Source organism: Nelumbo nucifera, chromosome 4 (genome assembly GCF_055504915.1).
Source record: "Nelumbo nucifera cultivar China Antique chromosome 4, China Antique-T2T, whole genome shotgun sequence".
Lineage (NCBI taxonomy): Eukaryota > Viridiplantae > Streptophyta > Magnoliopsida > Proteales > Nelumbonaceae > Nelumbo > Nelumbo nucifera.
In genome coordinates, this window is record NC_142652.1 from 52,697,770 (window position 1) to 52,717,115 (window position 19,346).

General features: G+C 46.9%; 35 non-coding genes and 6 pseudogenes across 35 annotated transcripts; all 41 read right to left on the reverse strand.

Moving 5' to 3' along the window:
- Positions 1-261: 261 nt before the first annotated feature.
- On the reverse strand, positions 262-380 carry LOC148797740 (5S ribosomal RNA). Its single transcript, XR_016068936.1, has one exon. It is a non-coding gene; the product is annotated as a 5S ribosomal RNA (ribosomal RNA).
- Positions 381-735: 355 nt separating this feature from the next.
- On the reverse strand, positions 736-854 carry LOC148797741 (5S ribosomal RNA). The gene has a single exon (XR_016074189.1). It is a non-coding gene; the product is annotated as a 5S ribosomal RNA (ribosomal RNA).
- Positions 855-1,209: 355 nt separating this feature from the next.
- On the reverse strand, positions 1,210-1,328 carry LOC148797742 (5S ribosomal RNA; annotated as a pseudogene).
- Positions 1,329-1,682: 354 nt separating this feature from the next.
- Positions 1,683-1,801, reverse strand: LOC148797743 (5S ribosomal RNA). Its single transcript, XR_016070149.1, has one exon. It is a non-coding gene; the product is annotated as a 5S ribosomal RNA (ribosomal RNA).
- Positions 1,802-2,156: 355 nt separating this feature from the next.
- LOC148797744 (5S ribosomal RNA) lies at positions 2,157-2,275 on the reverse strand. The gene has a single exon (XR_016068937.1). It is a non-coding gene; the product is annotated as a 5S ribosomal RNA (ribosomal RNA).
- A 355-nt stretch (positions 2,276-2,630) lies between these two features.
- LOC148797745 (5S ribosomal RNA) lies at positions 2,631-2,749 on the reverse strand. The gene has a single exon (XR_016074190.1). It is a non-coding gene; the product is annotated as a 5S ribosomal RNA (ribosomal RNA).
- Positions 2,750-3,104: 355 nt separating this feature from the next.
- LOC148797746 (5S ribosomal RNA) lies at positions 3,105-3,223 on the reverse strand (annotated as a pseudogene).
- A 354-nt stretch (positions 3,224-3,577) lies between these two features.
- On the reverse strand, positions 3,578-3,696 carry LOC148797747 (5S ribosomal RNA). The gene has a single exon (XR_016068900.1). It is a non-coding gene; the product is annotated as a 5S ribosomal RNA (ribosomal RNA).
- Positions 3,697-4,051: 355 nt separating this feature from the next.
- On the reverse strand, positions 4,052-4,170 carry LOC148797748 (5S ribosomal RNA). Its single transcript, XR_016070638.1, has one exon. It is a non-coding gene; the product is annotated as a 5S ribosomal RNA (ribosomal RNA).
- A 355-nt stretch (positions 4,171-4,525) lies between these two features.
- Positions 4,526-4,644, reverse strand: LOC148797749 (5S ribosomal RNA). Its single transcript, XR_016070237.1, has one exon. It is a non-coding gene; the product is annotated as a 5S ribosomal RNA (ribosomal RNA).
- A 354-nt stretch (positions 4,645-4,998) lies between these two features.
- Positions 4,999-5,117, reverse strand: LOC148797750 (5S ribosomal RNA). The gene has a single exon (XR_016074781.1). It is a non-coding gene; the product is annotated as a 5S ribosomal RNA (ribosomal RNA).
- A 354-nt stretch (positions 5,118-5,471) lies between these two features.
- Positions 5,472-5,590, reverse strand: LOC148797751 (5S ribosomal RNA). The gene has a single exon (XR_016074437.1). It is a non-coding gene; the product is annotated as a 5S ribosomal RNA (ribosomal RNA).
- A 355-nt stretch (positions 5,591-5,945) lies between these two features.
- Positions 5,946-6,064, reverse strand: LOC148797752 (5S ribosomal RNA). Its single transcript, XR_016069853.1, has one exon. It is a non-coding gene; the product is annotated as a 5S ribosomal RNA (ribosomal RNA).
- A 354-nt stretch (positions 6,065-6,418) lies between these two features.
- LOC148797753 (5S ribosomal RNA) lies at positions 6,419-6,537 on the reverse strand. The gene has a single exon (XR_016070039.1). It is a non-coding gene; the product is annotated as a 5S ribosomal RNA (ribosomal RNA).
- Positions 6,538-6,893: 356 nt separating this feature from the next.
- On the reverse strand, positions 6,894-7,012 carry LOC148797754 (5S ribosomal RNA). The gene has a single exon (XR_016075725.1). It is a non-coding gene; the product is annotated as a 5S ribosomal RNA (ribosomal RNA).
- A 354-nt stretch (positions 7,013-7,366) lies between these two features.
- LOC148797755 (5S ribosomal RNA) lies at positions 7,367-7,485 on the reverse strand. Its single transcript, XR_016074793.1, has one exon. It is a non-coding gene; the product is annotated as a 5S ribosomal RNA (ribosomal RNA).
- Positions 7,486-7,839: 354 nt separating this feature from the next.
- Positions 7,840-7,958, reverse strand: LOC148797756 (5S ribosomal RNA). Its single transcript, XR_016074191.1, has one exon. It is a non-coding gene; the product is annotated as a 5S ribosomal RNA (ribosomal RNA).
- A 354-nt stretch (positions 7,959-8,312) lies between these two features.
- Positions 8,313-8,431, reverse strand: LOC148797757 (5S ribosomal RNA). The gene has a single exon (XR_016074804.1). It is a non-coding gene; the product is annotated as a 5S ribosomal RNA (ribosomal RNA).
- A 354-nt stretch (positions 8,432-8,785) lies between these two features.
- Positions 8,786-8,904, reverse strand: LOC148797758 (5S ribosomal RNA). Its single transcript, XR_016074438.1, has one exon. It is a non-coding gene; the product is annotated as a 5S ribosomal RNA (ribosomal RNA).
- Positions 8,905-9,259: 355 nt separating this feature from the next.
- LOC148797759 (5S ribosomal RNA) lies at positions 9,260-9,378 on the reverse strand. The gene has a single exon (XR_016069854.1). It is a non-coding gene; the product is annotated as a 5S ribosomal RNA (ribosomal RNA).
- A 354-nt stretch (positions 9,379-9,732) lies between these two features.
- Positions 9,733-9,851, reverse strand: LOC148797760 (5S ribosomal RNA). Its single transcript, XR_016074815.1, has one exon. It is a non-coding gene; the product is annotated as a 5S ribosomal RNA (ribosomal RNA).
- Positions 9,852-10,207: 356 nt separating this feature from the next.
- Positions 10,208-10,326, reverse strand: LOC148797761 (5S ribosomal RNA). The gene has a single exon (XR_016073660.1). It is a non-coding gene; the product is annotated as a 5S ribosomal RNA (ribosomal RNA).
- A 355-nt stretch (positions 10,327-10,681) lies between these two features.
- Positions 10,682-10,800, reverse strand: LOC148797762 (5S ribosomal RNA). The gene has a single exon (XR_016075647.1). It is a non-coding gene; the product is annotated as a 5S ribosomal RNA (ribosomal RNA).
- Positions 10,801-11,155: 355 nt separating this feature from the next.
- Positions 11,156-11,274, reverse strand: LOC148797763 (5S ribosomal RNA; annotated as a pseudogene).
- Positions 11,275-11,627: 353 nt separating this feature from the next.
- On the reverse strand, positions 11,628-11,746 carry LOC148797764 (5S ribosomal RNA). The gene has a single exon (XR_016071441.1). It is a non-coding gene; the product is annotated as a 5S ribosomal RNA (ribosomal RNA).
- Positions 11,747-12,090: 344 nt separating this feature from the next.
- LOC148797765 (5S ribosomal RNA) lies at positions 12,091-12,209 on the reverse strand. Its single transcript, XR_016074192.1, has one exon. It is a non-coding gene; the product is annotated as a 5S ribosomal RNA (ribosomal RNA).
- A 355-nt stretch (positions 12,210-12,564) lies between these two features.
- Positions 12,565-12,683, reverse strand: LOC148797766 (5S ribosomal RNA). Its single transcript, XR_016069175.1, has one exon. It is a non-coding gene; the product is annotated as a 5S ribosomal RNA (ribosomal RNA).
- Positions 12,684-13,037: 354 nt separating this feature from the next.
- Positions 13,038-13,156, reverse strand: LOC148797767 (5S ribosomal RNA). Its single transcript, XR_016069531.1, has one exon. It is a non-coding gene; the product is annotated as a 5S ribosomal RNA (ribosomal RNA).
- Positions 13,157-13,512: 356 nt separating this feature from the next.
- On the reverse strand, positions 13,513-13,631 carry LOC148797768 (5S ribosomal RNA). The gene has a single exon (XR_016074194.1). It is a non-coding gene; the product is annotated as a 5S ribosomal RNA (ribosomal RNA).
- A 354-nt stretch (positions 13,632-13,985) lies between these two features.
- Positions 13,986-14,104, reverse strand: LOC148797769 (5S ribosomal RNA). The gene has a single exon (XR_016068927.1). It is a non-coding gene; the product is annotated as a 5S ribosomal RNA (ribosomal RNA).
- Positions 14,105-14,460: 356 nt separating this feature from the next.
- On the reverse strand, positions 14,461-14,579 carry LOC148797770 (5S ribosomal RNA). Its single transcript, XR_016068939.1, has one exon. It is a non-coding gene; the product is annotated as a 5S ribosomal RNA (ribosomal RNA).
- A 355-nt stretch (positions 14,580-14,934) lies between these two features.
- LOC148797771 (5S ribosomal RNA) lies at positions 14,935-15,053 on the reverse strand. Its single transcript, XR_016068940.1, has one exon. It is a non-coding gene; the product is annotated as a 5S ribosomal RNA (ribosomal RNA).
- A 355-nt stretch (positions 15,054-15,408) lies between these two features.
- On the reverse strand, positions 15,409-15,527 carry LOC148797772 (5S ribosomal RNA). Its single transcript, XR_016074195.1, has one exon. It is a non-coding gene; the product is annotated as a 5S ribosomal RNA (ribosomal RNA).
- A 355-nt stretch (positions 15,528-15,882) lies between these two features.
- LOC148797773 (5S ribosomal RNA) lies at positions 15,883-16,001 on the reverse strand (annotated as a pseudogene).
- A 354-nt stretch (positions 16,002-16,355) lies between these two features.
- LOC148797774 (5S ribosomal RNA) lies at positions 16,356-16,474 on the reverse strand. Its single transcript, XR_016068901.1, has one exon. It is a non-coding gene; the product is annotated as a 5S ribosomal RNA (ribosomal RNA).
- Positions 16,475-16,829: 355 nt separating this feature from the next.
- On the reverse strand, positions 16,830-16,948 carry LOC148797775 (5S ribosomal RNA; annotated as a pseudogene).
- Positions 16,949-17,303: 355 nt separating this feature from the next.
- On the reverse strand, positions 17,304-17,422 carry LOC148797776 (5S ribosomal RNA). The gene has a single exon (XR_016069393.1). It is a non-coding gene; the product is annotated as a 5S ribosomal RNA (ribosomal RNA).
- Positions 17,423-17,777: 355 nt separating this feature from the next.
- LOC148797777 (5S ribosomal RNA) lies at positions 17,778-17,896 on the reverse strand (annotated as a pseudogene).
- A 354-nt stretch (positions 17,897-18,250) lies between these two features.
- Positions 18,251-18,369, reverse strand: LOC148797778 (5S ribosomal RNA). The gene has a single exon (XR_016068902.1). It is a non-coding gene; the product is annotated as a 5S ribosomal RNA (ribosomal RNA).
- A 355-nt stretch (positions 18,370-18,724) lies between these two features.
- LOC148797779 (5S ribosomal RNA) lies at positions 18,725-18,843 on the reverse strand. The gene has a single exon (XR_016070639.1). It is a non-coding gene; the product is annotated as a 5S ribosomal RNA (ribosomal RNA).
- A 355-nt stretch (positions 18,844-19,198) lies between these two features.
- On the reverse strand, positions 19,199-19,317 carry LOC148797780 (5S ribosomal RNA). Its single transcript, XR_016070238.1, has one exon. It is a non-coding gene; the product is annotated as a 5S ribosomal RNA (ribosomal RNA).
- Positions 19,318-19,346: the final 29 nt, after the last annotated feature.

A 19,346-nucleotide genomic window follows, 5' to 3' on the forward strand; every position in this document is an offset into this window, starting at 1 on the left:
CCTTGGTAACCGTGCACAAGCTCCTACGTGAGCAGAGTGTTTGCTTTTCAGATCTGTCGCACCCCCGGATAGATGCAATACTATCGCGGGGCCCACAATGCACGACGAATGCCAAAAGCCCGGTTTTTTCACGGTTCCCATTCAGTAATGACAATCGTGCCGCAAATGGTCCGAGTATCCGGCGCGTTGTTTGCGTTTGTCTCGCCGAAACGACAAATGGAATTTGCAAATACGATATCGAAATAAAATATTAATAAAATTGGGGTGCAACACGAGGACTTCCCAGGAGGTCACCCATCCTAGGACTACTCCCACCCATGCACACTTAACTTCGGAGTTCTGATGGGATCCGGTGCATTAGTGCTGGTATGATCGCACCCGTTTAATTCATGCTCGCTTAGATCTTTGTGCACTATCTTGCTCCCCACCATTAATTGTTTTAGATTTGAAAAAACTGTGTATGCAGCCTTCCTCCCTTGGTAACCGTGCACAAGCTCCTACGTGAGCAGAGTGTTTGCTTTTCAGATCTGTCGCACCCCCGGATAGATGCAATACTATCGCGGGGCCCACAATGCACGACGAATGCCAAAATCCCGGTTTTTGCACGGTTATCATTCAGTAATGACGATTGTGCCGCAAATGGTCCGAGTATCCGGCGCGTTGTTTGCGTTTGTCTCGCCGAAACGACAAATGGAATTTGCAAATACGATATCGAAAAAAAATATTAATAAAATTGGGGTGCAACACGAGGACTTCCCAGGAGGTCACCCATCCTAGGACTACTCCCGCCCATGCACACTTAACTTCGGAGTTCTGATGGGATCCGGTGCATTAGTGCTGGTATGATCGCACCCGTTTAATTCATGCTCGCTTAGATCTTTATGCACTATCTTGCTCCCCTCCATTAATTGTTTTAGATTTGAAAAAACTGTGTATGCAGCCTTCCTCCCTTGGTAACCGTGCACAAGCTCCTACGTGAGCAGAGTGTTTGCTTTTCAGATCTGCCGCACCCCCGGATAGATGCAATACTATCGCGGGGCCCACAATGCACGACGAATGCCAAAAGCCCGGTTTTTGCACGGTTCCCATTCAGTAATGACGATCGTGCCGCAAATGGTCCGAGTATCCGCCGCGTTGTTTGTGTTTGTCTCGCCGACACGACAAATGGAATTTGCAAATACGATATCGAAATAAAATATTAATAAAATTGGGGTGAAACACAAGGACTTCCCAGGAGGTCACCCATCCTAATACTACTCTCGCCCAAGCACACTTAACTTCGGAGTTCTGATGGGATCCGGTGCATTTGTGCTGGTATGATCGCACAAGTTTAATTCATGCTCGCTTAGATCTTTATGAACTATCTTGCTCCCTTCCATTAATTGTTTTAGATTTGAAAAAAATGTGTATGCAGCCTTCCTCCCTTGGTAACCGTGCACAAGCTCCTACGTGAGCGGAGTGTTTGCTTTTCAGATCTGCCGCACCTCCGGATAGATGCAATACTATCGCGGGGCCCACAATGCACGACGAATGCCGAAAGCCCGGTTCTTGCATCGTTGCCATTCAGTAATGACGATCGTGCCGCAAATGGTCCGAGTATCCGACGCATTGTTTCCAGTTGTCTCCCAGAAACAACAAATGGAATTTGCAAATACAAATCAAAATAAAATATTAATAAAATTGGGGTGCAACACGAGGACTTCCCAGGAGGTCACCCTTCCTAGTACTACTCTCGCCCAAGAACGCTTAACTTCGGAGTTCTGATGAGATCCGGTGCCTTAGTGCTGGTATGATCGCACACGTTTAATTCATGCTCGCTTAGATCTTTGTGCACTATCTTGCTCCCCTCCATTAATTGTTTTAGATTTGAAAAAACTGTGTATGCAGCCTTCCTCCCTTGGTAACCGTGCACAAGCTCCTACGTGAGCAGAGTGTTTGCTTTTTAGATCTGCCGCACCCCCGGATAGATGCAATACTATCGCGGGGCCCACAATGCACGACGAATGCCAAAAGCCCGGTTTTTTCACGGTTCCCATTCAGTAATGACAATCGTGCCGCAAATGGTCCGAGTATCCGGCGCGTTGTTTGCGTTTGTCTCGCCGAAACGACAAATGGAATTTGCAAATACGATATCGAAATAAAATATTAATAAAATTGGGGTGCAACACGAGGACTTCCCAGGAGGTCACCCATCCTAGGACTACTCCCACCCATGCACACTTAACTTCGGAGTTCTGATGGGATCCGGTGCATTAGTGCTGGTATGATCGCACCCGTTTAATTCATGCTCGCTTAGATCTTTGTGCACTATCTTGCTCCCCTCCATTAATTGTTTTAGATTTGAAAAAACTGTGTATGCAGCCTTCCTCCCTTGGTAACCGTGCACAAGCTCCTACGTGAGCAGAGTGTTTGCTTTTCAGATCTGTCGCACCCCCGGATAGATGCAATACTATCGCGGGGCCCACAATGCACGACGAATGCCAAAAGCCCGGTTTTTGCACGGTTATCATTCAGTAATGACGATTGTGCCGCAAATGGTCCGAGTATCCGGCGCGTTGTTTGCGTTTGTCTCGCCGAAACGACAAATGGAATTTGCAAATACGATATCGAAAAAAAATATTAATAAAATTGGGGTGCAACACGAGGACTTCCCAGGAGGTCACCCATCCTAGGACTACTCCCGCCCATGCACACTTAACTTCGGAGTTCTGATGGGATCCGGTGCATTAGTGCTGGTATGATCGCACCCGTTTAATTCATGCTCGCTTAGATCTTTATGCACTATCTTGCTCCCCTCCATTAATTGTTTTAGATTTGAAAAAACTCTGTATGCAGCCTTCCTCCCTTGGTAACCGTGCACAAGCTCCTACGTGAGCAGAGTGTTTGCTTTTCAGATCTGCCGCACCCCCGGATAGATGCAATACTATCGCGGGGCCCACAATGCACGACGAATGCCAAAAGCCCGGTTTTTGCACGGTTCCCATTCAGTAATGACGATCGTGCCGCAAATGGTCCGAGTATCCGGCGCGTTGTTTGTGTTTGTCTCGCCGACACGACAAATGGAATTTGCAAATACGATATCGAAATAAAATATTAATAAAATTGGGGTGAAACACAAGGACTTCCCAGGAGGTCACCCATCCTAATACTACTCTCGCCCAAGCACACTTAACTTCGGAGTTCTGATGGGATCCGGTGCATTTGTGCTGGTATGATCGCACAAGTTTAATTCATGCTCGCTTAGATCTTTATGAACTATCTTGCTCCCTTCCATTAATTGTTTTAGATTTGAAAAAAATATGTATGCAGCCTTCCTCCCTTGGTAACCGTGCACAAGCTCCTACGTGAGCGGAGTGTTTGCTTTTCAGATCTGCCGCACCTCCGGATAGATGCAATACTATCGCGGGGCCCACAATGCACGACGAATGCCGAAAGCCCGGTTCTTGCATCGTTGCCATTCAGTAATGACGATCGTGCCGCAAATGGTCCGAGTATCCGACGCATTGTTTCCAGTTGTCTCCCAGAAACAACAAATGGAATTTGCAAATACAAATCAAAATAAAATATTAATAAAATTGGGGTGCAACACGAGGACTTCCCAGGAGGTCACCCTTCCTAGTACTACTCTCGCCCAAGAACGCTTAACTTCGGAGTTCTGATGAGATCCGGTGCCTTAGTGCTGGTATGATCGCACCCGTTTAATTCATGCTCGCTTAGATCTTTGTGCACTATCTTGCTCCCCTCCATTAATTGTTTTAGATTTGAAAAAACTGTGTATGCAGCCTTCCTCCCTTGGTAACCGTGCACAAGCTCCTACGTGAGCAGAGTGTTTGCTTTTCAGATCTGTCGCACCCCCGGATAGATGCAATACTATCGCGGGGCCCACAATGCACGACGAATGCCAAAAGCCCGGTTTTTTCACGGTTCCCATTCAGTAATGACAATCGTGCCGCAAATGGTCCGAGTATCCGGCGCGTTGTTTGCGTTTGTCTCGCCGAAACGACAAATGGAATTTGCAAATACGATATCGAAATAAAATATTAATAAAATTGGGGTGCAACACGAGGACTTCCCAGGAGGTCACCCATCCTAGGACTACTCCCTCCCATGCACACTTAACTTCGGAGTTCTGATGGGATCCGGTGCATTAGTGCTGGTATAATCGCACCCGTTTAATTCATGCTCGCTTAGATCTTTGTGCACTATCTTGCTCCCCTCCATTAATTGTTTTAGATTTGAAAAAACTGTGTATGCAGCCTTCCTCCCTTGGTAACCGTGCACAAGCTCCTACGTGAGCAGAGTGTTTGCTTTTCAGTTCTGTCGCACCCCCGGATAGATGCAATACTATCGCGGGGCCCACAATGCACGACGAATGCCGAAAGCCCGGTTCTTGCATCGTTGCCATTCAGTAATGACGATCGTGCCGCAAATGGTCCGAGTATCCGGCGCGTTGTTTGCGTTTGTCTCGCCGAAACGACAAATGGAATTTGCAAATACGATATCGAAAAAAAATATTAATAAAATTGGGGTGCAACACGAGGACTTCCCAGGAGGTCACCCATCCTAGGACTACTCCCGCCCATGCACACTTAACTTCAGAGTTCTGATGGGATCCGATGCATTAGTGCTGGTATGATCGCACCCGTTTAATTCATGCTCGCTTAGATCTTTATGCACTATCTTGCTCCCCTCCATTAATTGTTTTAGATTTGAAAAAACTGTGTATGCAGCCTTCCTCCCTTGGTAACCGTGCACAAGCTCCTACGTGAGCAGAGTGTTTGCATTTCAGATCTGCCGCACCCCCGGATAGATGCAATTCTATCGCGGGGCCCACAATGCATGACGAATGCCGAAAGCCCGGTTCTTGCATCGTTGCCATTCAGTAATGACGATCGTGCCGCAAATGGTCCGAGTATCCGACGCATTGTTTCCAGTTGTCTCCCAGAAACAACAAATGGAATTTGCAAATACAAATCAAAATAAAATATTAATAAAATTGGGGTGCAACACGAGGACTTCCCAGGAGGTCACCCATCCTAGTACTACTCTCGCCCAAGCACGCTTAACTTCGGAGTTCTGATGGGATCCGGTGCATTAGTGCTGGTATGATCGCACCCGTTTAATTCATGCTCGCTTAGATCTTTATGCACTATCTTGCTCCCCTCCATTAATTGTTTTAGACTTGAAAAAACTGTGTATGCAGCCTTCCTCCCTTGGTAACCGTGCACAAGCTCTTACGTGAGCAGAGTGTTTGCTTTTTAGATCTGCCGCACCCCCGGATAGATGCAATACTATCGCGGGGCCCACAATGCATGACGAATGCCGAAAGCCCGGTTCTTGCATCGTTGCCATTCAGTAATGACGATCGTGCCGCAAATGGTCCGAGTATCCGACGCATTGTTTCCAGTTGTCTCCCAGAAACAACAAATGGAATTTGCAAATACAAATCAAAATAAAATATTAATAAAATTGGGGTGCAACACGAGGACTTCCCAGGAGGTCACCCTTCCTAGTACTACTCTCGCCCAAGCACGCTTAACTTCAGAGTTCTGATGAGATCCGGTGCATTAGTGCTGGTATGATCGCACCCGTTTAATTCATGCTCGCTTAGATCTTTGTGCACTATCTTGCTCCCCTCCATTAATTGTTTTAGACTTGAAAAAACTGTGTATGCAGCCTTCCTCCCTTGGTAACCGTGCAGAAGCTCCTACGTGAGCAGAGTGTTTGCTTTTCAGATCTGTCGCACCCCCGGATAGATGCAATATTATCGCGGGGCCCACAATGCACGACGAATGCCAAAAGCCCGGTTTTTGCACGGTTCTCATACAGTAATGACGATTGTGCCGCAAATGGTCCGAGTATCCGGCGCGTTGTTTGCGTTTGTCTCGCCGAAACGACAAATGGAATTTGCAAATACGATATCGAAATAAAATATTAATAAAATTGGGGTGAAACACAAGGACTTCCCAGGAGGTCACCCATCCTAATACTACTCTCGCCCAAGCACACTTAACTTCGGAGTTCTGATGGGATCCGGTGCATTAGTGCTGGTATGATCGCACCCGTTTAATTCATGCTCGCTTAGATCTTTATGCACTATCTTGCTCCCCTCCATTAATTGTTTTAGACTTGAAAAAACTGTGTATGCAGCCTTCCTCCCTTGGTAACCGTGCACAAGCTCCTACATGAGCAGAGTGTTTGTATTTCAGTTCTGCCGCACCCCCGGATAGATGCAATACTATCGCGGGGCCCACAATGCATGACGAATGCCGAAAGCCCGGTTCTTGCATCGTTGCCATTCAGTAATGACGATCGTGCCGCAAATGGTCCGAGTATCCGACGCATTGTTTCCAGTTGTCTCCCAGAAACAACAAATGGAATTTGCAAATACAAATCAAAATAAAATATTAATAAAATTGGGGTGCAACACGAGGCTTTCCCAGGAGGTCACCCATCCTAGTACTACTCTCGCCCAAGCACGCTTAACTTCGGAGTTCTGATGGGATCCGGTGCATTAGTGCTGGTATGATCGCACCCGTTTAATTCATGCTCGCTTAGATCTTTATGCACTATCTTGCTCCCCTCCATTAATTGTTTTAGACTTGAAAAAAACTGTGTTTGCAGCCTTCCTCCCTTGGTAACCGTGCACAAGCTCTTACGTGAGCAGAGTGTTTGCTTTTTAGATCTGCCGCACCCCCGGATAGATGCAATACTATCGCGGGGCCCACAATGCACGACGAATGCCAAAAGCCCGGTTTTTTCACGGTTCCCATTCAGTAATGACAATCGTGCCGCAAATGGTCCGAGTATCCGGCGCGTTGTTTGCGTTTGTCTCGCCGAAACGACAAATGGAATTTGCAAATACGATATCGAAATAAAATATTAATAAAATTGGGGTGCAACACGAGGACTTCCCAGGAGGTCACCCATCCAAGGACTACTCCCGCCCATGCACACTTAACTTCGGAGTTCTGATGGGATCCGGTGCATTAGTGCTAGTATGATCGCACCCGTTTAATTCATGCTCGCTTAGATCTTTATGCACTATCTTGCTCCCCTCCATTAATTGTTTTAGATTTGAAAAAACTGTGTATGCAGCCTTCCTCCCTTGGTAACCGTGCACAAGCTCCTACGTGAGCAGAGTGTTTGCATTTCAGATCTGCCGCACCCCCGGATAGATGCAATACTTTCGCGGGGCCCACAATGCATGACGAATGCCGAAAGCCCGGTTCTTGCATCGTTGCCATTCAGTAATGACGATCGTGCCGCAAATGGTCCGAGTATCCGACGCATTGTTTCCAGTTGTCTCCCAGAAACAACAAATGGAATTTGCAAATACAAATCAAAATAAAATATTAATAAAATTGGGGTGCAACACGAGGACTTCCCAGGAGGTCACCCATCCTAGTACTACTCTCGCCCAAGCACGCTTAACTTCGGAGTTCTGATGGGATCCGGTGCATTAGTGCTGGTATGATCGCACCCGTTTAATTCATGCTCGCTTAGATCTTTATGCACTATCTTGCTCCCCTCCATTAATTGTTTGACTTGAAAAAAACTGTGTTTGCAGCCTTCCTCCCTTGGTAACCGTGCACAAGCTCTTACGTGAGCAGAGTGTTTGCTTTTTAGATCTGCCGCACCCCCGGATAGATGCAATACTATCGCGGGGCCCACAATGCACGACGAATGCCAAAAGCCCGGTTTTTTCACGGTTCCCATTCAGTAATGACAATCGTGCCGCAAATGGTCCGAGTATCCGGCGCGTTGTTTGCGTTTGTCTCGCCGAAACGACAAATGGAATTTGCAAATACGATATCGAAATAAAATATTAATAAAATTGGGGTGCAACACGAGGACTTCCCAGGAGGTCACCCATCCTAGGACTACTCCCGCCCATGCACACTTAACTTCGGAGTTCTGATGGGATCCGGTGCATTAGTGCTGGTATGATCGCACCCGTTTAATTCATGCTCGCTTAGATCTTTATGCACTATCTTGCTCCCCTCCATTAATTGTTTTAGATTTGAAAAAACTGTGTATGCAGCCTTCCTCCCTTGGTAACCGTGCACAAGCTCCTACGTGAGCAGAGTGTTTGCATTTCAGATCTGCCGCACCCCCGGATAGATGCAATACTATCGCGGGGCCCACAATGCATGACGAATGCCGAAAGCCCGGTTCTTGCATCGTTGCCATTCAGTAATGACGATCGTGCCGCAAATGGTCCGAGTATCCGACGCATTGTTTCCAGTTGTCTCCCAGAAACAACAAATGGAATTTGCAAATACAAATCAAAATAAAATATTAATAAAATTGGGGTGCAACACGAGGACTTCCCAGGAGGTCACCCATCCTAGTACTACTCTCGCCCAAGCACGCTTAACTTCGGAGTTCTGATGGGATCCGGTGCATTAGTGCTGGTATGATCGCACCCGTTTAATTCATGCTCGCTTAGATCTTTATGCACTATCTTGCTCCCCTCCATTAATTGTTTTAGACTTGAAAAAACTGTGTATGCAGCCTTCCTCCCTTGGTAACCGTGCACAAGCTCTTACGTGAGCAGAGTGTTTGCTTTTTAGATCTGCCGCACCCCCGGATAGATGCAATACTATCGCGGGGCCCACAATGCATGACGAATGCCGAAAGCCCGGTTCTTGCATCGTTGCCATTCAGTAATGACGATCGTGCCGCAAATGGTCCGAGTATCCGACGCATTGTTTCCAGTTGTCTCCCAGAAACAACAAATGGAATTTGCAAATACAAATCAAAATAAAATATTAATAAAATTGGGGTGCAACACGAGGACTTCCCAGGAGGTCACCCTTCCTAGTACTACTCTCGCCCAAGCACGCTTAACTTCAGAGTTCTGATGAGATCCGGTGCATTAGTGCTGGTATGATCGCACCCGTTTAATTCATGCTCGCTTAGATCTTTGTGCACTATCTTGCTCCCCTCCATTAATTGTTTTAGACTTGAAAAAACTGTGTATGCAGCCTTCCTCCCTTGGTAACCGTGCACAAGCTCCTACGTGAGCAGAGTGTTTGCTTTTCAGATCTGTCGCACCCCCGGATAGATGCAATATTATCGCGGGGCCCACAATGCACGACGAATGCCAAAAGCCCGGTTTTTGCATGGTTCTCATACAGTAATGACGATTGTGCCGCAAATGGTCCGAGTATCCGGCGCGTTGTTTGCGTTTGTCTCGCCGAAACGACAAATGGAATTTGCAAATACGATATCGAAATAAAATATTAATAAAATTGGGGTGAAACACAAGGACTTCCCAGGAGGTCACCCATCCTAATACTACTCTCGCCCAAGCACACTTAACTTCGGAGTTCTGATGGGATCCGGTGCATTAGTGCTGGTATGATCGCACCCGTTTAATTCATGCTCGCTTAGATCTTTATGCACTACCTTGCTCCCCTCCATTAATTGTTTTAGACTTGAAAAAACTGTGTATGCAGCCTTCCTCCCTTGGTAACCGTGCACAAGCTCCTACGTGAGCAGAGTGTTTGTATTTCAGTTCTGCCGCACCCCCGGATAGATGCAATACTATCGCGGGGCCCACAATGCATGACGAATGCCGAAAGCCCGGTTCTTGCATCGTTGCCATTCAGTAATGACGATCGTGCCGCAAATGGTCCGAGTATCCGACGCATTGTTTCCAGTTGTCTCCCAGAAACAACAAATGGAATTTGCAAATACAAATCAAAATAAAATATTAATAAAATTGGGGTGCAACACGAGGACTTCCCAGGAGGTCACCCATCCTAGTACTACTCTCGCCCAAGCACGCTTAACTTCGGAGTTCTGATGGGATCCGGTGCATTAGTGCTGGTATGATCGCACCCGTTTAATTCATGCTCGCTTAGATCTTTATGCACTATCTTGCTCCCCTCCATTAATTGTTTTAGACTTGAAAAAAACTGTGTTTGCAGCCTTCCTCCCTTGGTAACCGTGCACAAGCTCTTACGTGAGCAGAGTGTTTGCTTTTTAGATCTGCCGCACCCCCGGATAGATGCAATACTATCGCGGGGCCCACAATGCACGACGAATGCCAAAAGCCCGGTTTTTTCACGGTTCCCATTCAGTAATGACAATCGTGCCGCAAATGGTCCGAGTATCCGGCGCGTTGTTTGCGTTTGTCTCGCCGAAACGACAAATGGAATTTGCAAATACGATATCGAAATAAAATATTAATAAAATTTGGGTGCAACACGAGGACTTCCCAGGAGGTCACCCATCCTAGTACTACTCTCGCCCAAGCACGCTTAACTTCGGAGTTCTGATGGGTTCCGGTGCATTAGTGCTAGTATGATCGCACCCGTTTAATTCATGCTCGCTTAGATCTTTATGCACTATCTTGCTCCCCTCCATTAATTGTTTTAGACTTGAAAAAACTGTGTATGCAGCCTTCCTCCCTTGGTAACCGTGCACAAGCTCTTACGTGAGCAGAGTGTTTGCTTTTTAGATCTGCCGCACCCCCGGATAGATGCAATACTATCGCGGGGCCCACAATGCACGACGAATGCCAAAAGCCCGGTTTTTTCACGGTTCCCATTCAGTAATGACAATCGTGCCGCAAATGGTCCGAGTATCCGGCGCGTTGTTTGCGTTTGTCTCGCCGAAACGACAAATGGAATTTGCAAATACGATATCGAAATAACATATTAATAAAATTGGGGTGCAACACGAGGACTTCCCAGGAGGTCACCCATCCTAGGACTACTCCCGCCCATGCACACTTAACTTCGGAGTTCTGATGGGATCCGGTGCATTAGTGCTAGTATGATCGCACCCGTTTAATTCATGCTCGCTTAGATCTTTATGCACTATCTTGCTCCCCTCCATTAATTGTTTTAGACTTGAAAAAACTGTGTATGCAGCCTTCCTCCCTTGGTAACCGTGCACAAGCTCCTACGTGAGCAGAGTGTTTGCTTTTCAGATCTGCCGCACCCCCGGATAGATGCAATACTGTCGCGGGGCCCACAATGCACGACGAATGCCAAAAGCCCGGTTTTTGCACGGTTCCCATTCAGTAATGACGATCGTGCCGCAAATGGTCCGAGTATCCGGCGCGTTGTTTGAGTTTGTCTCGCCGAAACGACAAATGGAATTTGCAAATACGATATCGAAATAAAATATTAATAAAATTAGGGTGAAACACAAGGACTTCCGAGGAGGTCACCCATCCTAATACTACTCTCGCCCAAGCACACTTAACTTCGGAGTTCTGATGAGATCCGGTGCATTAGTGCTGGTATGATAGCACCCGTTTAATTCATGCTCGCTTAGATCTTTATGACCTATCTTGCTCCCTTCCAGTAATTGTTTTAGATTTGAAAAAAATGTGTATGCAGCCTCTTTCCCTTGGTAACCGTGCACAAGCTCCTACGTGAGCGGAGTGTTTGCTTTTCAGATCTGCCGCACCTCCGGATAGATGCAATACTATCGCGGGGCCCACAATGCATGACGAATGCCGAAAGCCCGGTTCTTGCATCGTGGCCATTCAGTAATGACGATCGTGCCGCAAATGGTCCGAGTATCCGACGCATTGTTTCCAGTATCTCCCAGAAACAACAAATGGAATTTGCAAATACAAATCAAAATAAAATATTAATAAAATTGGGGTGCAACACGAGGACTTCCCAGGAGGTCACCCATCCTAGTACTACTCTCGCCCAAGCACGCTTAACTTCAGAGTTCTGATGGGATCCGGTGCATTAGTGCTGGTATGATCGCACCCGTTTAATTCATGCTCGCTTAGATCTTTATGCACTATCTTGCTCCCCTCCATTAATTGTTTTAGACTTGAAAAAACTGTGTATGCAGCCTTCCTCCCTTGGTAACCGTGCACAAGCTCTTACGTGAGCAGAGTGTTTGCTTTTTAGATCTGCCGCACCCCCGGATAGATGCAATACTATCGCGGGGCCAACAATGCACGACGAATGCCAAAAGCCCGGTTTTTGCACGGTTCTCATTCAGTAATGACGATTGTGCCGCAAATGGTCCGAGTATCCGGCGCGTTGTTTGCGTTTGTCTCGCCGAAACGACAAATGGAATTTGCAAATACGATATCGAAATAAAATTGGGGTGCAACACGAGGACTTCCCAGGAGGTCACCCATCCTAGGACTACTCCCGCCCATGCACACTTAACTTCGGAGTTCTGATGGGATCCGGTGCATTAGTGCTGGTATGATCGCACCCGTTTAATTCATGCTCGCTTAGATCTTTATGCACTATCTTGCTCCCCTCCATTAATTGTTTTAGACTTGAAAAAACTGTGTATGCAGCCTTCCTCCCTTGGTAACCGTGCACAAGCTCCTACGTGAGCAGAGTGTTTGCTTTTCAGATCTGCCGCACCCCCGGATAGATGCAATACTATCGCGGGGCCCACAATGCACGACGAATGCCAAAAGCCCGGTTTTTGCACGGTTCCCATTCAGTAATGACGATCGTGCCGCAAATGGTCCGAGTATCCGGCGTGTTGTTTGAGTTTGTCTCGCCGAAACGACAAATGGAATTTGCAAATACGATATCGAAATAAAATATTAATAAAATTGGGGTGCAACACGAGGACTTCCCAGGAGGTCACCCATCCTAGGACTACTCCCGCCCAAGCACGCTTAACTTCGGAGTTCTGATGGGATACGGTGCATTAGTGCTGGTATGATCGCACCCGTTTAATTCATGCTCGCTTAGATCTTTATGCACTATCTTGCTCCCCTCCATTAATTGTTTTAGACTTGAAAAAACTGTGTATGCAGCCTTCCTCCCTTGGTAACCGTCCACAAGCTCTTACGTGAGCAGAGTGTTTGCTTTTTAGATCTGCCGCACCCCCGGATAGATGCAATACTATCGCGGGGCCCACAATGCATGACGAATGCCGAAAGCCCGGTTCTTGCATCGTTGCCATTCAGTAATGACGATCGTGCCGCAAATGGTCCGAGTATCCGACGCATTGTTTCCAGTTGTCTCCCAGAAACAACAAATGGAATTTGCAAATACAAATCAAAATAAAATATTAATAAAATTGGGGTGCAACACGAGGACTTCCCAAGAGGTCACCCATCCAAGTACTACTCTCGCCCAAGCACGCTTAACTTCGGAGTTCTGATGGGATCCGGTGCATTAGTGCTGGTATGATCGCACCCGTTTAATTCATGCTCGCTTAGATCTTTATGCACTATCTTGCTCCCCTCCATTAATTGTTTTAGACTTGAAAAAAACTGTGTATGCAGCCTTCCTCCCTTGGTAACCGTGCACAAGCTCTTACGTGAGCAGAGTGTTTGCTTTTTAGATCTGCCGCACCCCCGGATAGATGCAATACTATCGCGGGGCCCACAATGCACGACGAATGCCAAAAGCCCGGTTTTTTCACGGTTCCCATTCAGTAATGACAATCGTACCGCAAGTGGTCCGAATATCCGGCGCGTTGTTTGCGTTTGTCTCGCCGAAACGACAAATGGAATTTGCAAATACGATATCGAAATAAAATATTAATAAAATTGGGGTGCAACACGAGGACTTCCCAGGAGGTCACCCATCCTAGGACTACTCCCGCCCATGCACACTTAACTTCGGAGTTCTGATGGGATCCGGTGCATTAGTGCTGGTATGATCGCACCCGTTTAATTCATGCTCGCTTAGATCTTTATGCACTATCTTGCTCCCCTCCATTAATTGTTTTAGATTTGAAAAAACTGTGTATGCAGCCTTCCTCCCTTGGTAACCGTGCACAAGCTCCTACGTGAGCAGAGTGTTTGCATTTCAGATCTGCCGCACCCCCGGATAGATGCCATACTATCGCGGGGCCCACAATGCATGACGAATGCCGAAAGCCCGGTTCTTGCATCGTTGCCATTCAGTAATGACGATCGTGCCGCAAATGGTCCGAGTATCCGACGCATTGTTTCCAGTTGTCTCCCAGAAACAACAAATGGAATTTGCAAATACAAATCAAAATAAAATATTAATAAAATTGGGGTGCAACACAAGGACTTCCCAGGAGGTCACCCATCCTAGTACTACTCTCGCCCAAGCACGCTTAACTTCGGAGTTCGGATGGGATCCGGTGCATTAGTGCTGGTATGATCGCACCCGTTTAATTCATGCTCGCTTAGATCTTTATGCACTATCTTGCTCCCCTCCATTAATTGTTTTAGACTTGAAAAAAACTGTGTATGCAGCCTTCCTCCCTTGGTAACCGTGCACAAGCTCTTACGTGAGCAGAGTGTTTGCTTTTTAGATCTGCCGCACCCCCGGATAGATGCAATACTATCGCGGGGCCCACAATGCACGACGAATGCCAAAAGCCCGGTTTTTTCACGGTTCCCATTCAGTAATGACAATCGTGCCGCAAATGGTCCGAGTATCCGGCGCGTTGTTTGCGTTTGTCTCGCCGAAACGACAAATGGAATTTGCAAATACGATATCGAAATAAAATATTAATAAAATTGGGGTGCAACACGAGGACTTCCCAGGAGGTCACCCATCCTAGGACTACTCCCACCCATGCACACTTAACTTCGGAGTTCTGATGGGATCCGGTGCATTAGTGCTGGTATGATCGCACCCGTTTAATTCATGCTCGCTTAGATCTTTGTGCACTATCTTGCTCCCCTCCATTAATTGTTTTAGATTTGAAAAAACTGTGTATGCAGCCTTCCTCCCTTGGTAACCGTGCACAAGCTCCTACGTGAGCAGAGTGTTTGCTTTTCAGATCTGTCGCACCCCCGGATAGATGCAATACTATCGCGGGGCCCACAATGCACGACGAATGCCAAAAGCCCGGTTTTTTCACGGTTCCCATTCAGTAATGACAATCGTGCCGCAAATGGTCCGAGTATCCGGCGCGTTGTTTGCGTTTGTCTCGCCGAAACGACAAATGGAATTTGCAAATACGATATCGAAATAAAATATTAATAAAATTGGGGTGCAACACGAGGACTTCCCAGGAGGTCACCCATCCTAGGACTACTCCCACCCATGCACACTTAACTTCGGAGTTCTGATGGGATCCGGTGCATTAGTGCTGGTATGATCGCACCCGTTTAATTCATGCTCGCTTAGATCTTTGTGCACTATCTTGCTCCCCACCATTAATTGTTTTAGATTTGAAAAAACTGTGTATGCAGCCTTCCTCCCTTGGTAACCGTGCACAAGCTCCTACGTGAGCAGAGTGTTTGCTTTTCAGATCTGTCGCACCCCCGGATAGATGCAATACTATCGCGGGGCCCACAATGCACGACGAATGCCAAAAGCCCGGTTTTTGCACGGTTATCATTCAGTAATGACGATTGTGCCGCAAATGGTCCGAGTATAAGGCGCGTTGTTTGCGTTTGTCTCGCCGAAACGACAAATGGAATTTGCAAATACGATATCGAAAAAAAATATTAATAAAATTGGGGTGCAACACGAGGACTTCCCAGGAGGTCACCCATCCTAGGACTACTCCCGCCCATGCACACTTAACTTCGGAGTTCTGATGGGATCCGGTGCATTAGTGCTGGTATGATCGCACCCGTTTAATTCATGCTCGCTTAGATCTTTATGCACTATCTTGCTCCCCTCCATTAATTGTTTTAGATTTGAAAAAACTGTGTATGCAGCCTTCCTCCCTTGGTAACCGTGCACAAGCTCCTACGTGAGCAGAGTGTTTGCTTTTCAGATCTGCCGCACCCCCGGATAGATGCAATACTATCGCGGGGCCCACAATGCACGACGAATGCCAAAAGCCCGGTTTTTGCACGGTTCCCATTCAGTAATGACGATCGTGCCGCAAATGGTCCGAGTATCCGGCGCGTTGTTTGTGTTTGTCTCGCCGACACGACAAATGGAATTTGCAAATACGATATCGAAATAAAATATTAATAAAATTGGGGTGAAACACAAGGACTTCCCAGGAGGTCACCCATCCTAATACTACTCTCGCCCAAGCACACTTAACTTCGGAGTTCTGATGGGATCCGGTGCATTTGTGCTGGTATGATCGCACAAGTTTAATTCATGCTCGCTTAGATCTTTATGAACTATCTTGCTCCCTTCCATTAATTGTTTTAGATTTGAAAAAAATGTGTATGCAGCCTTCCTCCCTTGGTAACCGTGCACAAGCTCCTACGTGAGCGGAGTGTTTGCTTTTCAGATCTGCCGCACCTCCGGATAGATGCAATACTATCGCGGGGCCCACAATGCACGACGAATGCCGAAAGCCCGGTTCTTGCATCGTTGCCATTCAGTAATGACGATCGTGCCGCAAATGGTCCGAGTATCCGACGCATTGTTTCCAGTTGTCTCCCAGAAACAACAAATGGAATTTGCAAATACAAATCAAAATAAAATATTAATAAAATTGGGGTGCAACACGAGGACTTCCCAGGAGGTCACCCTTCCTAGTACTACTCTCGCCCAAGAACGCTTAACTTCGGAGTTCTGATGAGATCCGGTGCCTTAGTGCTGGTATGATCGCACCCGTTTAATTCATGCTCGCTTAGATCTTTGTGCACTATCTTGCTCCCCTCCATTAATTGTTTTAGATTTGAAAAAACTGTGTATGCAGCCTTCCTCCCTTGGTAACCGTGCACAAGCTCCTACGTGAGCAGAGTGTTTGCTTTTTAGATCTGCCGCACCCCCGGATAGATGCAATACTATCGCGGGGCCCACAATGCACGACGAATGCCAAAAGCCCGGTTTTTTCACGGTTCCCATTCAGTAATGACAATCGTGCCGCAAATGGTCCGAGTATCCGGCGCGTTGTTTGCGTTTGTCTCGCCGAAACGACAAATGGAATTTGCAAATACGATATCGAAATAAAATATTAATAAAATTGGGGTGCAACACGAGGACTTCCCAGGAGGTCACCCATCCTAGGACTACTCCCACCCATGCACACTTAACTTCGGAGTTCTGATTGGATCCGGTGCATTAGTGCTGGTATGATCGCACCCGTTTAATTCATGCTCGCTTAGATCTTTGTGCACTATCTTGCTCCCCTCCATTAATTGTTTTAGATTTGAAAAAACTGTGTATGCAGCCTTCCTCCCTTGGTAACCGTGCACAAGCTCCTACGTGAGCAGAGTGTTTGCTTTTCATATCTGTCGCACCCCCGAATAGATGCAATACTATCGCGGGGCCCACAATGCACGACGAATGCCAAAAGCCCGGTTTTTGCACGGTTATCATTCAGTAATGACGATTGTGCCGCAAATGGTCCGAGTATCCGGCGCGTTGTTTGCGTTTGTCTCGCCGAAACGACAAATGGAATTTGCAAATACGATATCGAAAAAAAATATTAATAAAATTGGGGTGCAACACGAGGACTTCCCAGGAGGTCACCCATCCTAGGACTACTCCCGCCCATGCACACTTAACTTCGGAGTTCTGATGGGATCCGTTGCATTAGTGCTGGTATGATCGCACCCGTTTAATTCATGCTCGCTTAGATCTTTATGCACTATCTTGCTCCCCTCCATTAATTGTTTTAGATTTGAAAAAACTGTGTATGCAGCCTTCCTCCCTTGGTAACCGTGCACAAGCTCCTACGTGAGCAGAGTGTTTGCTTTTCAGATCTGCCGCACCCCCGGATAGATGCAATACTATCGCGGGGCCCACAATGCACGACGAATGCCAAAAGCCCGGTTTTTGCACGGTTCCCATTCAGTAATGACGATCGTGCCGCAAATGGTCCGAGTATCCGGCGCGTTGTTTGTGTTTGTCTCGCCGACACGACAAATGGAATTTGCAAATACGATATCGAAATAAAATATTAATAAAATTGGGGTGAAACACAAGGACTTCCCAGGAGGTCACCCATCCTAATACTACTCTCGCCCAAGCACACTTAACTTCGGAGTTCTGATGGGATCCGGTGCATTTGTGCTGGTATGATCGCACAAGTTTAATTCATGCTCGCTTAGATCTTTATGAACTATCTTGCTCCCTTCCATTAATTGTTTTAGATTTGAAAAAAATGTGTATGCAGCCTTCCTCCCTTGGTAACCGTGCACAAGCTCCTACGTGAGCGGAGTGTTTGCTTTTCAGATCTGCCGCACCTCCGGATAGATGCAATACTATCGCGGGGCCCACAATGCACGACGAATGCCGAAAGCCCGGTTCTTGCATCGTTGCCATTCAGTAATGACGATCGTGCCGCAAATGGTCCGAGTATCCGACGCATTGTTTCCAGTTGTCTCCCAGAAACAACAAATGGAATTTGCAAATACAAATCAAAATAAAATATTAATAAAATTGGGGTGCAACACGAGGACTTCCCAGGAGGTCACCCTTCCTAGTACTACTCTCGCCCAAGAACGCTTAACTTCGGAGTTCTGATGAGATCCGGTGCCTTAGTGCTGGTATGATCGCACCCGTTTAATTCATGCTCGCTTAGATCTTTGTGCACTATCTTGCTCCCCTCCATTAATTGTTTTAGATTTGAAAAAACTGTGTATGCAGCCTTCCTCCCTTGGTAACCGTGCACAAGCTCCTACGTGAGCAGAGTGTTTGCTTTTCAGATCTGTCGCACCCCCGGATAGATGCAATACTATCGCGGGGCCCACAATGCACGACGAATGCCAAAAGCCCGGTTTTTTCACGGTTCCCATTCAGTAATGACAATCGTGCCGCAAATGGTCCGAGTATCCGGCGCGTTGTTTGCGTTTGTCTCGCCGAAACGATAAATGGAATTTGCAAATACGATATCGAAATAAAATATTAATAAAATTGGGGTGCAACACGAGGACTTCCCAGGAGGTCACCCATCCTAGGACTACTCCCTCCCATGCACACTTAACTTCGGAGTTCTGATGGGATCCGGTGCATTAGTGCTGGTATAATCGCACCCGTTTAATTCATGCTCGCTTAGATCTTTGTGCACTATCTTGCTCCCCTCCATTAATTGTTTTAGATTTGAAAAAACTGTGTATGCAGCCTTCCTCCCTTGGTAACCGTGCACAAGCTCCTACGTGAGCAGAGTGATTGCTTTTCAGTTCTGTCGCACCCCCGGATAGATGCAATACTATCGCGGGGCCCACAATGCACGACGAATGCCGAAAGCCCGGTTCTTGCATCGTTGCCATTCAGTAATGACGATCGTGCCGCAAATGGTCCGAGTATCCGGCGCGTTGTTTGCGTTTGTCTCGCCGAAACGACAAATGGAATTTGCAAATACGATATCGAAAAAAAATATTAATAAAATTGGGGTGCAACACGAGGACTTCCCAGGAGGTCACCCATCCTAGGACTACTCCCGCCCATGCACACTTAACTTCAGAGTTCTGATGGGATCCGATGCATTAGTGCTGGTATGATCGCACCCGTTTAATTCATGCTCGCTTAGATCTTTAT